The sequence below is a fragment of the Mauremys mutica genome, chromosome 7 (assembly GCF_020497125.1).
Source record: "Mauremys mutica isolate MM-2020 ecotype Southern chromosome 7, ASM2049712v1, whole genome shotgun sequence".
NCBI lineage: Eukaryota > Metazoa > Chordata > Testudines > Geoemydidae > Mauremys > Mauremys mutica.
This window is the reverse complement of record NC_059078.1, coordinates 6,888,044-6,906,873: the sequence shown is the minus strand read 5'-3', so window position 1 is coordinate 6,906,873 and position 18,830 is coordinate 6,888,044. Positions and strand designations below refer to the sequence as shown.

Here is an 18,830-nt window from a genome sequence, read left to right as displayed (position 1 = left end):
GCTGTGAGAGCTGGTGAAATGTCCATTCTGTAGCTAGCTCTGCAAGGATCAGCAAGAATGTTCCTCCCTGAACACTTGCGATTCTCGGTAGCTAGGAGTACCAGGTAAGTTTTTAGGTATTTAAAAGTATGAAGCTTCAGAAGGAATCAGTGACGTGCTTTCAGGGGCTAGGGAAGAAGCAGGCGGCCTAGTGCCTTAGAGATACAAATATTTTCATAGGCTTCTTCGGCAGAGTGACCTTTACTGTTTTCTGACGTGCCCCCAAAATACGAAGTGAATAGGTGTCTGCACGCTGAATGAATTGAGAACATCAAGATTCATTCAATAAAGGGTTCAGCTGACTTTCAAAAGAGACAATGAAAAATCTGCAACCCCATGTTCAGGTTCATCTGGAGCTGAATCCAACGTCTGATTGGGTCAAGTTTTACGAAGCAACCTTATTAAAATCCTGCCAAGCAACAAACAGCTGGAGTCCTAGAAGAGGGCTGCTGTTTGTGTCAACCTCTTTGAGAGTGCTTATCTTTGTAAGCAGACTTTATTATGAATGAATCTGAGCAAAACACAGCAACCATCGAAGCAGGGTTGGCTCTAGCCATTTCGCCGCCCCAAGCACGGCGGCACGCCACGGTGGGGGGCTCTGCCGGTCGCCGGTCCCGTGGCTCCGGTGGACCTCCTGCAGGAGTGCCTGCGGATGCTTCACCGAAGCCACAGGACCAGCGGACCTCCTCAGGCACGCCTGCGGGAGGTCCACCGGAGCCGCCTGCCGCCCTCTCGGCGACCGGCAGAGCGCCCCCCACGGCATGCCGCCCCAAGCACACGCTTGGCATGCTGGGGCCTGGAGCCGCCCCTGCATCGAAGGCAGAACCCACCATCCTGCAGAGATTGATTCCAATCAATAGGAGTTTTTGCCACTGATTTTGGTGGGTGTTGTGTTGAGCCCATTGTGGGAGTGAGTATCTGATAGGTGAAAACAGTCATCAGGAAGTAGATTTCAGAGAAGCGGTGCCATTGATGAGCCTTTTCCTGCAGTCCTGAAAATACAAGCGAAGTGCTGGGTGCAAACTCACTCAATTTTAAGTGATTATAAAGGATAGCAAACAGAACAAAGCAGATCACTGTGCAAATAAAACAAAACACATAAACTAAGCTTAATACACTCAAGAAACAGGTTGTAAAATGTAATTTATCACCCTAAATATTGTTTTAGGCAGGTTGTAGAGTTTCTGTAGCTTAGGGCTCCAGTTATTTCTCTTCACAGCCTAGACCCTTGTCTCAGCCTGGAGTCAGCACCTGCCTTTCCAATACAGCCTACAATTCTGCAAAGGTTATGCACTTTGGGGCTAAACCATTCCTGTAAGGAGGAAGTCTCATCCCTGGCTCATGAAGATACTTTAGAAAAGGAAATATTTTGCTTTTGGATTGCACCAAGCTGTGGATTATCAAAGCACATACCACAGGCCCACCTTAACAGGGCTTTGTCCCCTTTCTTCTGTAAATCACTCATCCTGGTTGCTGTGTAATGTACACTGTTTGCAGGAAGGGAGATTCCTGACCCCCTGTAAATGGGGAATAATTCAGTACTGGACAATGGAGAGACACACTGGTATTTTGAATAAGGGTTATGACAGATAAGCTCTGGAGGCCTGATTCTGATCTCACTGGTGATTTCAGTGGTGCATCTCCTCATTTACACCAATGCTTATGAAATCAGAATGAGGCCATATATCAGGAACTCACACAGACCAGGGTTTAACTGTCATTCAGGTGAGACATACAAATTTAGCACTTTTAACCCTTCCTCAACCATCTCTCCAATACCCCTCATCATTTTTATTGTGTGCCTCTGAGCCTCCTTCTATTTCTCAATACTTTCCCAGTAATATGGTGCTAGAAACAGAGGACCAGAGGCATTTATTTAGGTTCCTAATTCCCACTTAAATTAATGGGAACCAGGTGCCTAAATACCATTAAAGATCTAGGCCTGGTCCAATGCCCATTCAAATCAACAAGAGACTTTCCCTTTACAGCAGCAGGTGCTGGAACAAGCCCTGAATGCAGTACCCCAGGAACTTGGCTACTATGATGACAGACACTTTTAAAAATGCTGATACAGAGTAAATTAAAGGCAGATGCCCCAAAAACAGAGAGAGGGACCGTTACCTCCATTAAAGGTGTTAGGCTTCCCAGCTGCGACTAATTAGCTGACTCCCAGACGATGGGTCTGATTTTTTGTATTGGTACACACACCACTGTTCCATTACAAGGCACTGACAGCATGCCCCAGGGTCTGTGCAACTGGAGAGGAAAAGGAGCCCCCAAACCCAGTGTTTACAGCCTAACTGCAAAACGCAAAGCTCACAAAACAAAGCACCTGCAGTGCAAAGATGAGTGTGGCAGAGAACACTGATTCTGCACAGCTGCAGCCAACCGGATGCCTGAATCCTGATGGGTGCTCCAATCAGGCAGGCTCAGCCTCACCTGTGTGTAATTAGCTACCTCCCAGGTCTGAGTCTGGGCATCAGGTTCTCAAATAAAAAGGCTGGGTAGGAAGACTGTGTTCATCTCCTCTGATCACCTGTATAATACAGGCTAATGAAGTTGTTGCTGCTGTTAATTGTTGTTGGAACTAGAGTATTTTGATTTAAACCTTTCTAGTGATACAGTATCCCCAGCAACCCTTGGTAAGTTGGCCCAATGATTATTAACACTCCCTCTTAAAAATGTATGCCTTGTTTCCAGTCTGAATTTGTCTGGCTTCAACCTCCAGCCATGGGTGTTATACCCTTATATGCTAGAGCAGTGGTTCCCAAACCCTAAGCTATGGCCAGTACGTCCCTCAGCCCATGCTGCTTCCAGCAGCTCTGATTGGCCTGGAGCAGTGAACCGTGGCTAGTGGGAGCCGTGATTGGCTGGACCTGTGGAAGTGTCAGGTAAACAAACTGGCCTTGTCTGCCAGGGGCTTTCCCTGCAACCAGTGGAACAAGTCTGGGAACCACTGTGTTAGAGCCATGGGCCAGAGCCTGCAGACCCCTTGGTGCTCCGATAAAAGGCCAGTGAGCATCTTGGGGGAGGAGGCTGTAAGATGTGCAGGAAGTAGATAGGCTGCTGCAGGATACAGGAGCTGGTTCATCTCTTGGCTTTATTTGGAATTGTTTTGGGGTGGAGAAATGGAACTCAGCCCTGAAACAAAAGGATTGAATCCTGGTGTTGGTGGGAGTGCCACCTAGGAAGCCAGCTATTCCTATTTCTGGGACACAATGCCTTTGCATAGGAAATCTGAGTAAACTCCCTTAGCAAGTTGTCTATGCAACCCCCTCAGCTGTGTGGCTTTGCAGAACAATCCTCTGTGCAGCCTCATGTAAAAATAATCATATGAGCAATCTCCCAACCCCAAGCTTTAATGACAGAGCTGGGGTTTTTTAATGATCCCCAGTGCAGCAGTTACTCCTTAAAGTAGATTTACATTACAGCCAGTTGCTATGAGGCTTTTTTTATTAGTATAGTAAATACAGAGAGGCAAGGGCCCCTCTTATTCTTTTGGTGTTGTGTGCTTTGCTCCACTCTAATTCACAACCTGATTTGAGCCAAAGCCAGGGGGACTCAGCTCTTTCCCAGCTAGCGTCCCTGGATGTCAGTCTTGGTGCCCTTTCTTGCTCATCTTAAGAGGCCTCACTGTCTAGGAGAAAACTGGTGTGTGAAGAACCACAGTCTGTGATGTGGGGCAGAGGTGGGAGCGTATGTATTTGAGCAGTGTGAGAGAACTTGTGCAGGCCTTGGGGTGGGATGGGAATATTCACAGCCCTACTAGAGCAACAGTTACGGTGGAGACTGAGGGGTGGCAGCATCTGCCTCATTCACACACACATCCTATGTTGTCCCCTGTGTGCTCGCATGCCACAAGGGCTGTCCTAAACTGTGTTCCTTGCTGCCCTAATCTCTATGGATCTGTCTACACTGCAATTAGACACCCGTGGCTGGCCTGTGCCACCTGACTCGGGCTCATGGTGTTAGCCTGAGAGAGTTGGAACTTGTTTTACTTTACAGAAAATGGGCTATCTGCAGTGTTCTACCCCTTCCGCATCTATCATTGGTAATTGCAACCTCAGTCTGCCTTTGTCTTGACCACACAAACAGGTGATATTTATATAAGAACAGGCTAGGACTCCCTGCAAACTAAGATAACACTATAACAGCTCAGTTGTTATCACAAATGATGTAAATGGAGGTGAACCCCAGAGTCCCAAACCCTATACACAATGGGGTACGAAGGACTATACCATATCTTGCAGACGCTGGACAGGAGAACAGGAACACAGACGGGAACCAGAGTCTCAGGGACAGGTGCCAGGAACAGGAGTAAAACAGAAACAAGATCTCAGGAACTTTGGTGACAGGTAAGTAGATCTTCAGTATGGTGTCTTCTGTCTTCTATTCTTGATCTCGTCATCTTGTGTGCTGAATGTGATTGCTAGCTCACGTGATGATGGAGCAGGTGAGTGGAGGTAAGTCAAGGGAACCTTGGTAGATGTTACAGGTTCACCTCAAGTCCTATTACCTCAGGGCTCTAGTTATTAGCTAGGCTGTTATTCTATGGGAGGGCTTCTATGTCTCACCGAGATAGCCTGCTTTCATAGCATCCAGAGACACCGCACCCCTGGTGCTAGGCAGATTCTGCTGCCAGGAGACACTATCTTTCCCACCTTTTCCTTGTTTTGGGGCTGAAAGTTGAAGGAATGCCAAGATGGAGGACAGATTGTCCTTTTACCAATCCAAAATGGTGACACTGTAACCTTCCCTACCCAACAACGGGGCTCAGGCTAAGGGGCTGTTTAACTGCGGTGTAGATACTCGCCCAAGCCCTGGGACCCTCACACGGTCCTAGAGTCCGGGCTGCAGCCTGAGCCTAAATGACTACACTGCAGTTGAGCAGCCCCTTAGCTCAAGCCCTGTGAGCCTGAGTCAGCTGGCATGGGTCAGCCATGGGTGTCTCACTGCAGTATAGACACACCCTATGGGGCTTGCAGCAGTGGTGAATTAGTGAGGCGCAGTGCCCCAACCATGCTGCCTCATCTGGCCTCCATTCTACTCCTGAATACGACCAGCTCCTGTGGAGATTGTGCAGACCTGTATCTATGCCTGGCGTATAAGGTCGGTTAAGCGGATTAGTGGGAGTTTATGGCCCTGACACAACGGGGCTGTAGGGCAACTGTAAATTTGACCCAATGCTTCAAGAAGCAGGGGGTAGACTGGCCCATTAAACATCCTATGATTAAGGTGTGCACTGAACACCAGTGTGAACGGCAGGGCTGGTCCATGGCTTCCTTTGGGGAAACTTGTCTTGCTCTCAGCGATCGCCTTGCACAGTCCTCTTGCTGGAACTGGAGGCATCACTAGGCCCAGGGCAGGGGTGGGAGAGGCTTCTCGGCTCTCCCCTTCAACTGAGCGCCTCCTTGCCTCAATCTAATTTGAATCTGGCCCTCTGGTTCTGGAGCATTTCCTGCTTTTTAGCTCGTGTCTCTGAGGCCAATCACTCCAACGCCCAGTATATAGCACAGGATGCTGCAAGGCTAGTTCTTGGGCAGCACTGCCCGGCTTAGTCCTCTGCAGAGCCAGGGGCTCCTTCAACCTTGCAGCTGCCAAAGGTCTCAGTGAAGCAGATTCCAGGGGAGGAGAGGTGAGCCAGTACGGCCTGTCGGGGTCTGGCTGAGCAAGATGCAGGAAGTTGTTTCTTTCCCAACTGCTTCTGAGTTCTCTGGATCTGGGAGACCTCTTGGCTTCCCTCCCACCTAGGCATTCTCCATGCCAGTTGATTTAAGTACATGGAAGGGCATGGGGGGCGGGGTTGGGCCACAAAGGGGCAGTTCTGGCCTCCACTGAAATAAAACTGAACTAGGGCTGCCGATTTTGGCTGGGTTTATTCCTGGAGGTTTCATCACGTGACCTAGTCTCTAATCCTGGAGGGTGATAGCCCTATGAAAGACTCCCCCTGACTTCAACAGGCCCTGGATTGGACACTAAGGGAGCAAGGAAGATATTCCAGTTCCTTGGGCATCCTGCATTAATCCCCCTAGTGGGGTACAAATCCTTCTGTGCTTGTCTAGGGAGGACATGTTAAAATAGCGGAAGTGACAGTCAAGCTGTCTGGCCCCAAGGAATTCCTTCCGGGAGGCAGGGCTCCTTCTTTTCTGCAGTACCAAGCAGCTTCTCTGAGCAGCGTGTACACAAAATGCTATAAAACCCCACCTGAGAGAAAAATAAAGTTTAATGAAATGGGGGGGGAAAGGAAGAGATCTCAGTGGACTGGGACGTATTGAGGGAAAAATACCACACCAAGACCCATTAGTCCCACCAGCCCAATTAGTAACTCCAATGGTAACAGTATTGACAGTGAAGCAATACCGCATAGGCCTAATTCTCTACTAGTGTAACACTATTGATATCAGCAGTCACAAGCAGGTAACTTGGAGAATGGTGGGGGAATCAGAACCAGGATATGTAATCAAGTAGTGTCCTGGAGCGTCTACGTTTGACGTGGTCAGGGCCAAGTGCACAGGTCCCTGTGGTACCAGAGGATTTTGCAGATGAGGCACACCAATAACAGGATGCTGGCAGAGCTGCAGAAAAGGCTCTGTCATGCCAACTCACTGAGGTTTGAGCCAGTAGAATTACACAGAATGTGGCTGCCCCATGCAAGTCATGCCTGAAATCAAATCCTGCAGATGAGCTTGTTTTTCATTAAAAGGAACTTGCCTTTCCTGCATTATCGATATGAATGTGAATGCTATCTCTGTTCAAACGATTGCAGAAACTCAAACACTGCAATCTAGATAGCAAGACCAGAAACACAAACACCACACCTTCGTTAATCCCAAACACCATACAATGCCTATCATTTTGCCTGTTTCTGTCCTTCTCCCTTCTCTTCCCCACCCCAAGTCCTTCACAAACAGGTAGCCAAAGTACTTGCCCTGAAGAGCTGATGGCTTAAATCAATACCCTACAGACAATGAAGAGGGTTACCCATGAGTCTTGTAATTCTATGGGTGGTTTTTTCTATTTTGTTTTTTAAATCCCAATGTGATTTGAGGGGAGGGAGTGAGTTAAGGTTTAAAGTCCTCTTTGACAAAGTGTGTCTTGAGGAAGAATGGGAAGAGGCATGCCCTCAAATAGCTTAGTAAGCTTGAAATGTGTATAACAGAGTAATACCATTGAAATGGCACAACTAAAACTAGTTGGACGCCTTTTTTAACTGAACGTAGAAGCAGATCTTGGCAGAAACGCTGATGATGTCAGTTGCTTTGTTCTTTTTACAAGTTGTTGCTTATATACAAGCAAATTGTGTGTTCATCCACTTGAATCTCTCTGATTAGAGTAACTTCTTCGGTACAGAGGTGCTCCAGTAGGAGGGACTCATCCAAGCAAATGAAAATATTACACAGTGTCAAGAACAAGGCAGTCCTGGAGACTAACATCCTCCATTTATTCCCAGAATGGGTATATAGCAAAATTCCCCACATTGCCCCCAAGTAGGCCTCAAACTTGAGCTGGAGGCAACCAACTACAAATGGGAACTTCACAGCTCTGTGGTCAATGACATTTTTGACTGATGGGGAACTCTGACCAGGGACCTCTTTGCCTCTATGCGGACAAAAGCCATAATGTAGATGCAAAAAGAACAGGAGTACTTGTGGCACCTGGGCTAAACCCACGAAAGTTTATGCTCAAATAAATTTGTTAGCCTCTAAGGTGCCACAAGTACTCCTGTTCTTTTTGTGGATACAGACTAACACAGCTGCTACTCTGGAAAATGTAGATGCAGTTATTCTGGCTTTTGTTGGTCAGGCTTATTTTTTGTTTAGGCAACTGGTATAAATTAGACTGGCACAAACACATTTTTGCTGGTATAAACTTTGCCCCCACTAGGGTGTCTATGGTTAGACCGGAAAACCTTTGAAGCATAGACAAGATCTAAGGGTGTGTCGATAGTGGCCCGCAGCTCATACTGCTATTCAGAACCTCTTAGTCTGCACTTAGGTACTGCGCTGAACCCCTTTGTGTGGGTGCTGCAGGCATGAACTAAGAGGTTCCTAGTTTGCATTAACATAGTCCTCTTCAAACAGGACTACATGAATGTGAGGTAACACCTTTTAGTTTGCACACGCAGCATCCACACGAGGGAGCTACAGCTCTCACTGCTATTCACAGCCCTGTAGTCTGAACTGCGGGCCAGCATAGGCATCACCTCTGGGTACGTCTACATGGTGATAAAGCCCCTGTAGCATGGCCAGGGTTGGCCCAGGTCGATTGACTCAGGCTTGTAGGGCTCAGACTTCTGTGCTGAAAATTGCTGTGTAGACATTCAGGCCCCAGAGCTCAGACATCCAGGCGTGGGTTGGAGCCTACACAGCAATTTTTCAGCCCATGAGCCTGAGTCAGCTGACCTGGGTCAGCTCTGGGGTTTATCCTCACAGAGACATACCCTAAGTAAGAGCAGGGCCCTAGGTGAAACTTCTACCTTCCGCCCCAGCTCACCCCTGCTCTGCGCACAAGCACCCCGAGCACGCCATCGCTGCTTCACTTCTCCCACCTCCCAGGCTTGCGGCGCCTAAGCTGATTGGCGCCGCAAGCCTGGGAGGCAGGAGAAGTGAAGCAGCTCACCCCTGCCCCGCCTCCTCCCCAAGCATGCCGTGGCTGCTTCACTTCCCCTGTGTGATGCGCCCCCCCCCTTACTTGCTGCAGGCAGCCCTCCCCGCGCTCCCCTGCCCCAGCTCCCTCCGCCTAAATGCTGGCAGCGGCCAAAGATCCGGCTGCCGCGGTCGCTGCCGAAGAACATGGTGCACCCCAAATCCTAGCGCCCTAGGCAACCGCCTAGGTCACCTAAATGGTTGCACCGGCCCTGAGTGAGAGTGCAGCTCAGGGTGACTGCCACCTGGTTTGGGTCATGCAGGTGGTTTTGGTAATGTAGAAGGGTCTCAGTCCAGTAGTAAATGGACTGAGACCATAACTCATTTCACACAGCCCATAGAATAGCTATCAGATGGCAAGTTATGAGGAATGCCTGCTCTCAAGCAGATAAGAGTCACTGGATTCTACAAAGCAAGGAAAATTGGATTGTGCCCACTCAGTTAAGAACATATTTGTCTGCCGCCTTCCTTACTGAATGTGGTACACAGTTCCACCAAAGAGCTGTCCATATCCTGGGGGGAGGGGGAGGGAAACTTATCTTGAAATAATGATGAAGGTTTGTAGCTGTGCCTCTTTGCCAGTGCTGGCTTCAGACTGTCTTGCAGAACTGTCCTACAGAAACATTTGATTTTTGGATGAGCAGCTTGGATAAAATAACTGACCTTCACCTTCAGCCAAAACTCTGATTGATCCAGAAACTTCAGAGGGAGGGGAAGAGGGGAGTAACAGTGATAGAACTTCAAAAATATTAGAGAATTTTTAATATACTCGCTTTTTATTCCATTTTTATGACCAATAATGGAAAAAATTGAAATGCAAGAAAGGTAGCTCTTACAGTATTGCCAGCTGAAAGAAGGAAATATTAAAAACTTCCGGAGCACGTGTGCTCTCACAAGATTTGTTACTTCCTGCTTCCTCCCAGTCTAGAAATACTACAAGAATACTGCTTCTCGTGTGCTTCCTGCCAACATACCACAAAGCTGTAAAAAATCTGAACATGAAAATCCCACAGACTTCAAAAGTGCTGAGCTAACACTTACACTGATTTAAGTGGCAACAGAGTTAGGCCAATGATTCAAGCTTTAGCAAAATCATACTCTTTAAAAGTATTAACTGAGCTTTTCCCAAAGCTCACAAAATCGTGGTTTCGGTGATACCCATCTCAAGCAGCCAAATATTCAGAAGCATGCGCCATGTAGTTGTGCATCTAATTTGTATTTTCTATTGCCATGCTTGTATTGGAGGTGCAAATGTAGTAATTTGCCCATGCAAGTCACACAAACAAGTGAGGCTGCATCTACACTACAAGCTAGGGATATGATTTCCCCTGCTCACGCCAGTTCTCATCAAGCTAGCACAAGCGGTATAGCCACACTAGCATGTGTAGTGACCTTGGAGGCGAAGCTTAGCCGTGCCAAGTACGTATTCACCGGGTTTCAGGCTGATTTGTTCTCAACATGGCTAAGGCATGCCTCCACTGCTGCTATTCGTGCTACTGTGCCTATGCTGCCATTTATACTTGTGCTACCTCAATAAGAGCTAGTGGGAGTATGGCTACACACGCAGGGGAATTTCACGGTGTTGGTGTAGCCTGAAGGTCATGTACACCCTTTGGAGAATCTGGTCCTAGATGTTTTGACAGTTTGGATGCTTATCCAAACTGTTTATCTTAGCTACACTTTTAGAGGGTCACATTGCTAATTTCAGGTGAGGTTTGAGTCTGACAAGTGACTGTATTAAAATGGCAATTTCTTGTTCCACAGTTATGCTATTATGTGTATTCAGAGTGAGGTCTGCTGACTATAGGTACAAAAATCTGAATTTTATTCTTGCTAGCCATGGAGAATCTCATGTAGCTAAAGGAGAGTGAGCTAGATTCTCTTCCTTCTGGTGGATCATCAGCAAAATTGTTTACTAAATTCCAGTCTGTTACACTGGTGCAAACCCATTGAAAACAACTCTTGCTAACAGCATAATTTGACGATGTGGAGATGCAGAGGGATAACTGAGAACATAGACTGTCCTGCATGTCCGGTATGATTGATGATGGAGGTTTCTTCCAGCCTTATACAAATCTCAGGCTGAGTTAGCAGGGCTGGCAATTTCAATTTGTAAACTGAACACATTTGCTATGGAATCAGTGAGATACAACAAACATGGAACCCTATGCTACCACTCTTTATAGAATTGCTTTTCGGGGATAACTGTACTAGAAACCAAATTAAGCAAGCTGGATTTTCCTTTGTGGTGCTTGCAAGGCTAAGAAAACCTTGAGTTACTTTGCTGTTACTTTAAATATTCCTGTTCATAGCCCCATCCCATCCTTCTTACCCACAGCATGCTGATTTTCTGGGACACAAAATGTCTGTACCTGGTCACAATGATCCAAGTCCTCAAAAACTAATTATTGTGGTGCTGGCCTTAGCTCCATAGTTATGTGCAAAATGCTACTTAGCCTTTTAAAAAAAAAATCTCACACACTATCAAATCCTTGCTTTAATGAGCTCCCGTGAAAGTTTCTCTCCTCTTATGAGTGTCGGGAAGGAATTTTCCTCCAGGGCAGATTGGCAGAGGCCCTGGAGGTTTTTCGCCTTCCTCTGCAGCATGGGGCACGGGTCACTTTCTGGAGGATTCTCTGCAGCTTGAGGTCTTCAAACCGCAATTTGGGGACTTTGATAACTCAGACATAGGCTAGGGGTTTGTTATAGAAGTGGATGGGTGGGATTCTGTGGCCTGCGTTGTGCAGGAGGTCAGACTAGATGATCATAATGGTCCCTTCTGACCTTAAAGTCTATGAGTGATGTGGAAGCTTTATCTACATAGTTCAGGAGAGATGTGGTGCATGAGCCAGAGTCCACATCTTCTAGTACAATTTGGTTAGTGGTTAGTGAAGTGATAAAGCACAATTATTTGTACTGAAGTAGCATCTGGAGGCTCTAACTGAGATTTGGGCCCCATCCTGCTAGGTCAGTCCCTCCCCTGAGAAGCTTACAATCTAAATAGACAAGACAGAGGAGCGTTGGGGAGGGAAACAAAAATGAAGCGATGCATCCATGGTGCCACAGCAGGTCAGTGGCAGAGGCAGGAATAGAATCTGGGACTCCTGACTCCCAGTCTCCTATTCGTTAAGTTACAACACCAATACATTGAAACTATGCACCAGGGGTGATGATTCTCTAAATTCAGCATTCTGTCCCCAGCCCCTGTGGGCAAGAAAGAATGAATGAGAGAAGTGAGACTCATAACTATCATGTAAATTATCTGACGCAAGTAACAGTCAAGTGGGGATTAAGAAGCCCTGCTCAGCTGAAAGGTTAGGCCCTACCCCTAACATAGGTACCCGAACTTATGCCAAATCCTTCTTCATACTGGAGAGAGAGTGAGTAATAAACATGCTGAACAGCCTGTTAGTGCCGCTGGATTCTTGGCGGGGTCATGTAACTTTTGATAAAGCTGGAGGAGAAGGCCTATTGGGCCAGATTCCTGCCATAGCTCTCCAGAAGTCTGTGGGGCTATAGCAGGGAGGAATGGATTTTCCTTTTCCTGACATGAGCCTCTTAAAAATGGAGTAAGATCTCTGACCAGAATCTCTAGGTTTGTATTATCCCCCTCCACCTCCCTCAGAACCCTATCTCGGGTTTGACAGGGCCCCAATCAGGGCTGGCTCCAGACCCCAGCGCGCCAAGCGCGTGCTTGGGGCGGCACGCCACGGGGGGCGCTCTGCCTGTCGCCAGGAGGGCGGCAGGCGGCTCCGATGGACCTCCCGCAGGCATCCCTGCGGAGGGTCCGCTGGTCCTGCAGCTCGGGTGCTCCACCGGAGCCATGGGACCAGCAGACCCTCTGCAGGCACGTCTGCAGGAGGTCCACCGGAGCCGTGGGACCAGCGACCGCCAGTGCGCCCCCCGCGGGGTGCCGCCGTGCTTGGGGCGGCGAAATTGTTAGAGCCGCCCCTGGCCCCAATGGTCACCCATATCAGGTCCCCCACAAACAGTAATACGTGTCCTCGTATCATAGAATATCAGGGTTGGAAGGGACCTCAGGAGATCATCTAGTCCAACCCCCTGCTCAAAGCAGGACCAATCCCAACTAAATCAGGACCAAGCCCCAACTAAATAGTGACTCCACAGATCATCCTCTTCATTTTACTAATAGGGAACTGATGGTCGGAGACATCAAAGACTTGATCCTGAGTCTATCAAAGTCAATGGAAAGACTCCCATTAACTTAATGATTTTGGATCAGGACCAAAGTGACTTGCTCAAAAAGTCTCTGCACCAATCAAGGCTTGAACCCAAATCTCCTGAAATAATGAATACGCCCTCGTTATTAGCCCTATCAAAGTTCAAAAAAGCTTTCGGTGTGACTAAAATGCGAAGCAGATCGGAGGCTGCAGAGCCTGGAAATGCACTGAATGATCACAATAAGCATGTCTATATTAATTTAATTTTGCTACACCATTGTAGCAAGTGCCTTGCGGGTACCAGTTTTAAAAATGTACGTATCAAATGCAGTCAGCTACAGTAGTAACCACATCGAATAGCCATACCACATTAGCTGTTAGATAACAGACTGCATTGCACCTTGTCTGGTGTTACAGGCTTGAAATTTCATCAAGGTGATCTCAAGATGCAATAAATTGCGCGAGTGAAGATCATGCATTTTAAACACACATACCCGCAGTCAGACTGCCAACTACCTATGGCAGGCGATGAAATTACAGCCCTATCCCTGAAATAAGATGCTATTCTAGTGTGTTGCTGTTCTCATTATAATCTTTGTTATGAGCATGGATAAATGTGCTTTGTTCTGTTCTTGGTATTAAAATAAAAAGGAGGGGTGTTTTTTTTGTTTGTTTCATCTTCTGTTCTCATCCCCGGTGTTAGCTATCAGAATGAGTTATCACTCTGCTGGCAGGGCCTTGATAGATCTTCATTTTCACTGTATGCTCTCATTCACTTTTGTGACTAAGATTACTAGAGTAGAAAATAGCGTGCCATTAATCCATTCCGCAGGCCCTAGTAGTAATAAAATGGAATTAGGCTAATGTGGGGAAATGGCACAAAATGTGCCTGTCCCACGAACAAAGATAGTAACACAAGGGAAGGAGGTGGCGCCAAATTCATCAAGACTGGGGCCGACAGGTAGAACTCAGAGATCAGGTTCCATCTCTGCTTAGCTGTACACCAGGATTTTTCTGTGCTCCAGATTCTTTGGGGCGAACTCAAAGGCCAATTGCAACAAAACATGTAACAAAATTGTGCCCGGTACCACCATGTTTGTTTGTTTGAATGTTCTATCCCCATCCCTAGCTGAGATCAGGCCCCTGTTGTGCCTCTCTCTGATTTTGCTTTGCTCAGGACAGTGGGGCCTCGGTCATGATTTGGTCTTTGGGTGCTACCATAACACAAGTGTTAACGATAAACATGGGACTAATATTTCTATGCAGATATGTCTTGCCTCCTACTAAAGGGGTCTTCCAACAGGCTCTATCGCCACTGGGAGATTGTGTCCTCCCACAAGCCACCCCACTCTATTACTGCCACCAAATCAAGTGCTCTGGTGCTCCCCAGTTTTTGTCTTGTTATAAATGAGTCCAGTGATCCGTTAACTCAGTATTTCCCGCTGCCGTTACCACTTCCTCAGTTAGACTCTTAGGTCAAGGTGGGAGGGTCCCAAACTCAGGTTGCAGCCCCAGCCTGAACATCTATACCACAATTAAACAGCCCCTTAGCCTGAGCCCTGAGAGCCTGAGTCAGCTGGGACGGGCCAGCTGCAGCTTTTTAATTGACGTGTAGTAGACAGACCCTTAGAGGGCAGGAGGGGGGCACCCCAAAACTTGTGATCTCTGACCCCTTATGCTATGGGGCTGGCTGGTCTGTTCCTTCACCAGTGTCCATTGGAAGCTACAGAGGACACTGAAGTAGCATAGCACATGTGGCTTCAGAGAAGTCACTTCACCTTAATACTAGAGCTGGTTTCAACATTTTCTATGGAAACACTTTTTGACAAATGGAGCTTGTGACCAAATGGAAAATGTCTGACAAATTTTGAGTTTTAATTGAATTTTTATCATCATGAAACTGAATTTTTTTTTAAACTGAAAATGTTTGGTTTAAAAAAAAATGGAAACATCTCACTTTCGCTGATTTTTTTCATGAGAAGAAAATATAATTTCCCACCCAGCTGTGCTCCCAATGCCTCAGTTTACTTGTCTGTAAAATGGGGGGAAAGACCTACCTCAGAGGTGGACCTTGCTTGTCTTGAAGAAAATATGAGAAGAGCATCTTCAATTTCTTTCTTCCCTTGATTTCACTGGGGGGCACACACATCATTCTCAGCCCTTCCATCTTCCTGTTTAGAATAGGAACCTCATTATTAGGGTCATGGATGCCCCTGCACTTTGACCTCTGTCAGGGCCCCAAAAGGTTCAGGGGCATCACATGGAAGTGTGATGTTTCGGACCAGATCTGAGTGGTGTGTTGCTAGTGGAGCTGGTTGAAATATTTCTAATTTTGATCTAACAACATAAAATAAGTTTGGGTTTTTTAATGAAAATGTTCCCTAAAAACATCCTTCATTCCCAACCAGTTTTAATTGTGAGAATTGTTGCAAAGAGCATTTCAACTATAAAATGTCATCAGTGCTAAGTACTTATGTTATCATCAGGCTGGTAGCTAACACTGCCATAGTCTTCCAGATCTTCCAGTCTTCCTCTCCTAAGGCATTCCAGGCTCACTCAATCTATTGGAAAAAAGCGACAGAGTCCTGTGGCACCTTATAGAGTGACTAACAGACGTATTGGAGCTCCAATACGTTTGTTAGTCTATAAGGTGCCACAGGACTCTGTCGCTTTTTACAGATCCAGACTAACACGGCTACCCCTCTGATACTCAATCTATTGAGTGTTACAACACATTTAGAAAACTGGGAACTTTGTTTATAGAGAAGGGATTTGCCTGAGCCATTAAGGTCACAACAAACTCCAAACTTCACCAAGTCAGGGGAGTGTTTGGGGCTAGAGATGTGGTTTGAGCCCCATCTCTGTTACCGAGTGAATAACTGCATAGCTCTGCAGTTTCACTTCACCCTCCCCCACCATGCTTGTTCCAACCTCACAGCTAGCCCTCTGTGCCCCTCTGCCACAGATGTTTTCTGGGATAACACCTCCCTCTCCATGTTTGGTTTGACACCCGTAGGGTATTCCTCCACTATGGGTCTGATCCAAAGCCTATTGACGTCAATAGGAATATTTCTCTAGATTTCAAGAGACTTTGGCTCAAACACCACGATGGTACAGTCTCTTCATAGAGAAGCAATGTTGAGTTGAACCCTTTGTTCTAACAGCAAAGCTCTAAAATTTGAATATTTCACACACTGAGATGATCAGAAATGTTTATATTGGATCAGTACCTGCATTCCTTGCTCAAAAAAAACTCCCATGAAAGTCAATGAGAACTTTACCAGAGTGAGAATTAGAGAATTTGACCTTGCGATATTTTTTTTTTGTTTTGCAAGATTTCTTGTGGCCTTCAGCATAGAAAACCTTAAAATATATGTAAACATATATAGCAGATTGTTAAGAATGTGCATGAGTTTCTTAAATCACTGAATCCTCACAACCAAAAATGGGGCAATTCTGGCTGGTTATGCTATCCCTAACAGGCTTTATCTGTGCCTGAGATAAAATGTAATAGTCTGAATGCCAACAGCAGATCTGTCGTAGAGAAATGGATTTAAAAGTTTGAAGGCACCTCTTCTGTATGGAAAACTCTCTCAGACACTATCCACGTTACAGAGCAATTGTTTTAATCATTTATTTTATTTGATCACCTTGCTTATTTCTGTCACTCTGTTCAACTGTTGGTACTGAATTCGAATTAAAGCCAGCTTGCCTCTGTTAAGTCCTGCCTCCAGCCTTTGTTATAGGCCCACATATTGAACTTCATTTTCTAACAGGACATTGCTCACTGTAGTCTCACCAATGAATGTGGCAGAAAGCGAATGGCTTTCACAGACCGTAAGAATAAAAGAATAAAGTGAATCAAAAAAGCAGCGGATAGTAGAGCCACTTACTATGATTCAAATCCTTAAATGAAACCAGCGTTCATTACATTGAAGTGCTCTCAAAACAGTGCCAAATGGGCTATGCATCTGTTCTTAACCAAAGGTGGGTAGTGAACAGTCCTGACACCTAATTGAGATGCAGAAGGGAACAGCAATGCAGACTTTTCTCAACCCAAGCTGAGACTCACCAGAGCCTGCATGAAAAAGTCTTTCCGCTGTGGGCAACCCTGCTGAAATAAACAGTGATCGCTTAGAGGCTTTTTCTGTGCAATCACAAGTCAGGGTTGTTGGTTCACCCCACTCCCATCCCAGCAAGTGGAGCAGCTGTCTGTCTGTCTGTCAGGTCACTGGTGAGATGTGAGGAGTAAATCACAAATCCAAGATCTCTCATGCAGAGACCCAGCAGCCCCTTCAGTTGCAAACACGCAGATCTGGTTTGGGGTGAGCACAGCACTAGGATGATAAAGCTGAGAGCTTCCAGTGCCAACCACAAAGATACTCTTCTTTCACTAGCTGCATCAGACTCATCCTGGTTCTTTTCCCCCTGGTGTACAAATGCATGCTGCCCTTTTCACTATGTCTTTGTGAGCGGCGGCGGTCCTAGCCGTAGGCAGCAAGGCCGTGAGACTGGGATTTCTTGTTTTAACATTCCCTCTCCTCCCTGCACTGCTACCATCACCTCTTGTCCTGTAAGAGGAGGAGAGAAGTCAGTGACAAGAAGTGAGATTTGGGAAATGGAGAGAAAGGAACCAGTGGTGGGTGGGGAAGGGAATGGGTGTTGGAAAGTATCAGAAGATGGAAATGCTGGTAGAGAAGGTTAGAGGGGCAGTGAGAGGGCAGGGGAATGGGGCAGAAGACATATGTTATGTCTGACATCTTGGTATCTTTCGGGAGCTGTATGCCACTAGAAAGCTTTCAAATGAGACACACAGCACCTGCTTCCAGCCTTGGATTTTCCCAAAACATCAGACCTTTAAATCAGCACATTATTCTAATCTATTTCATATCATTTGTAGAGGTACATTTTTTTTTCTCTCTGAGCCCTGTCCAGCTGGACCCAATGCTAAGGGAACCTGGCTCTTCAGCAGGACTGACAGAAAAGAGTTCCAATAATCACTTTTAAAACTCTCTAAAAGGGGGCAGAGTGTTGTTCTGTCATATACACAGCCCCTCCAGGAGATGGGAGGGTGGAGGTGAGAGATGAATACGGTATTGGCTCTTATTTGGGAGGATCCTGCATAGCCAGCAGTACCGAGGAAGGGGCTTCTGTTCAAGTCACTTCTTTCCGAAAGAAAGACAGTCTTCATCTCACAACAAAGTGAGGGGCTGGAACAGTTGCAACGTCATTATTTTTTGTATTACAGTAGAACGTCGGGCCTCCAATATACAGTCACACAGTGAGAGATCGACCCCGCTCCGGAGGGCTTACCGTTTAATAGACAAGACAGATGAAGGCAGGGAAAAGGAGCAGAAGCACAGAGAACAGAAGTGACTTGCCCGTTTGTGCAGCATGTTAACGGAATAGTTGGGAATAGGACCCAGGGGTGAGATTCTTTGTTGTACCTCTAAGAGATAAAGCCCAAAATTCACAGCCCAGCTGGGAGTGGGGGCTAAGGTGGGTTTCAGCCACCTTTGTACTCTCTCGATCCACGGGTGGCGAGGGCCCCACAGTAACATAGAGGCCCCTGGGGCCGTTACCTGCACAAAATTCTCTGTTACTCACACACTCTAGGGCACCCACCCTGACCCTGTTCCTAGGGCTCAGGCCTGTAACCCTGTGGGTTTGCAGGACCTTTTACCAGTGAAAGAGCCTTACGTGGTAATACCCTTATCCTCTATTTCTTAACAATCGCCAAAACCAGAAAGCACACGTCACCCAAACAGTGCTCACCGCTCCCAATAAGACACATGAACTTTTCTTGATGGCCAGCCAGGATCAGGTCTGTCTGGGGGACTCCAGTTTCTGCCCGGTGTCATTGGCAGAGTGTTGAGGTCTGGCCGCTCTGATCTTGGGGCTGTGTCCTGGAGTTGGTTCCCAAAGAACTTCCTTTTGGACCCCAGTTTATATAGTGAAATTTGAG

At 46.7% G+C, this 18,830-nt stretch overlaps 1 long non-coding RNA gene across 1 annotated transcript; it reads left to right on the top strand.

Moving 5' to 3' along the window:
• Positions 1 to 2,597: 2,597 nt before the first annotated feature.
• Positions 2,598 to 18,288, top strand: LOC123374143. The gene is made up of 3 exons (XR_006581014.1): positions 2,598 to 2,681; positions 4,290 to 4,394; positions 18,114 to 18,288. It is a non-coding gene; the product is annotated as an uncharacterized LOC123374143 (long non-coding RNA).
• The last annotated feature ends 542 nt before the right edge of the window (positions 18,289 to 18,830 follow it).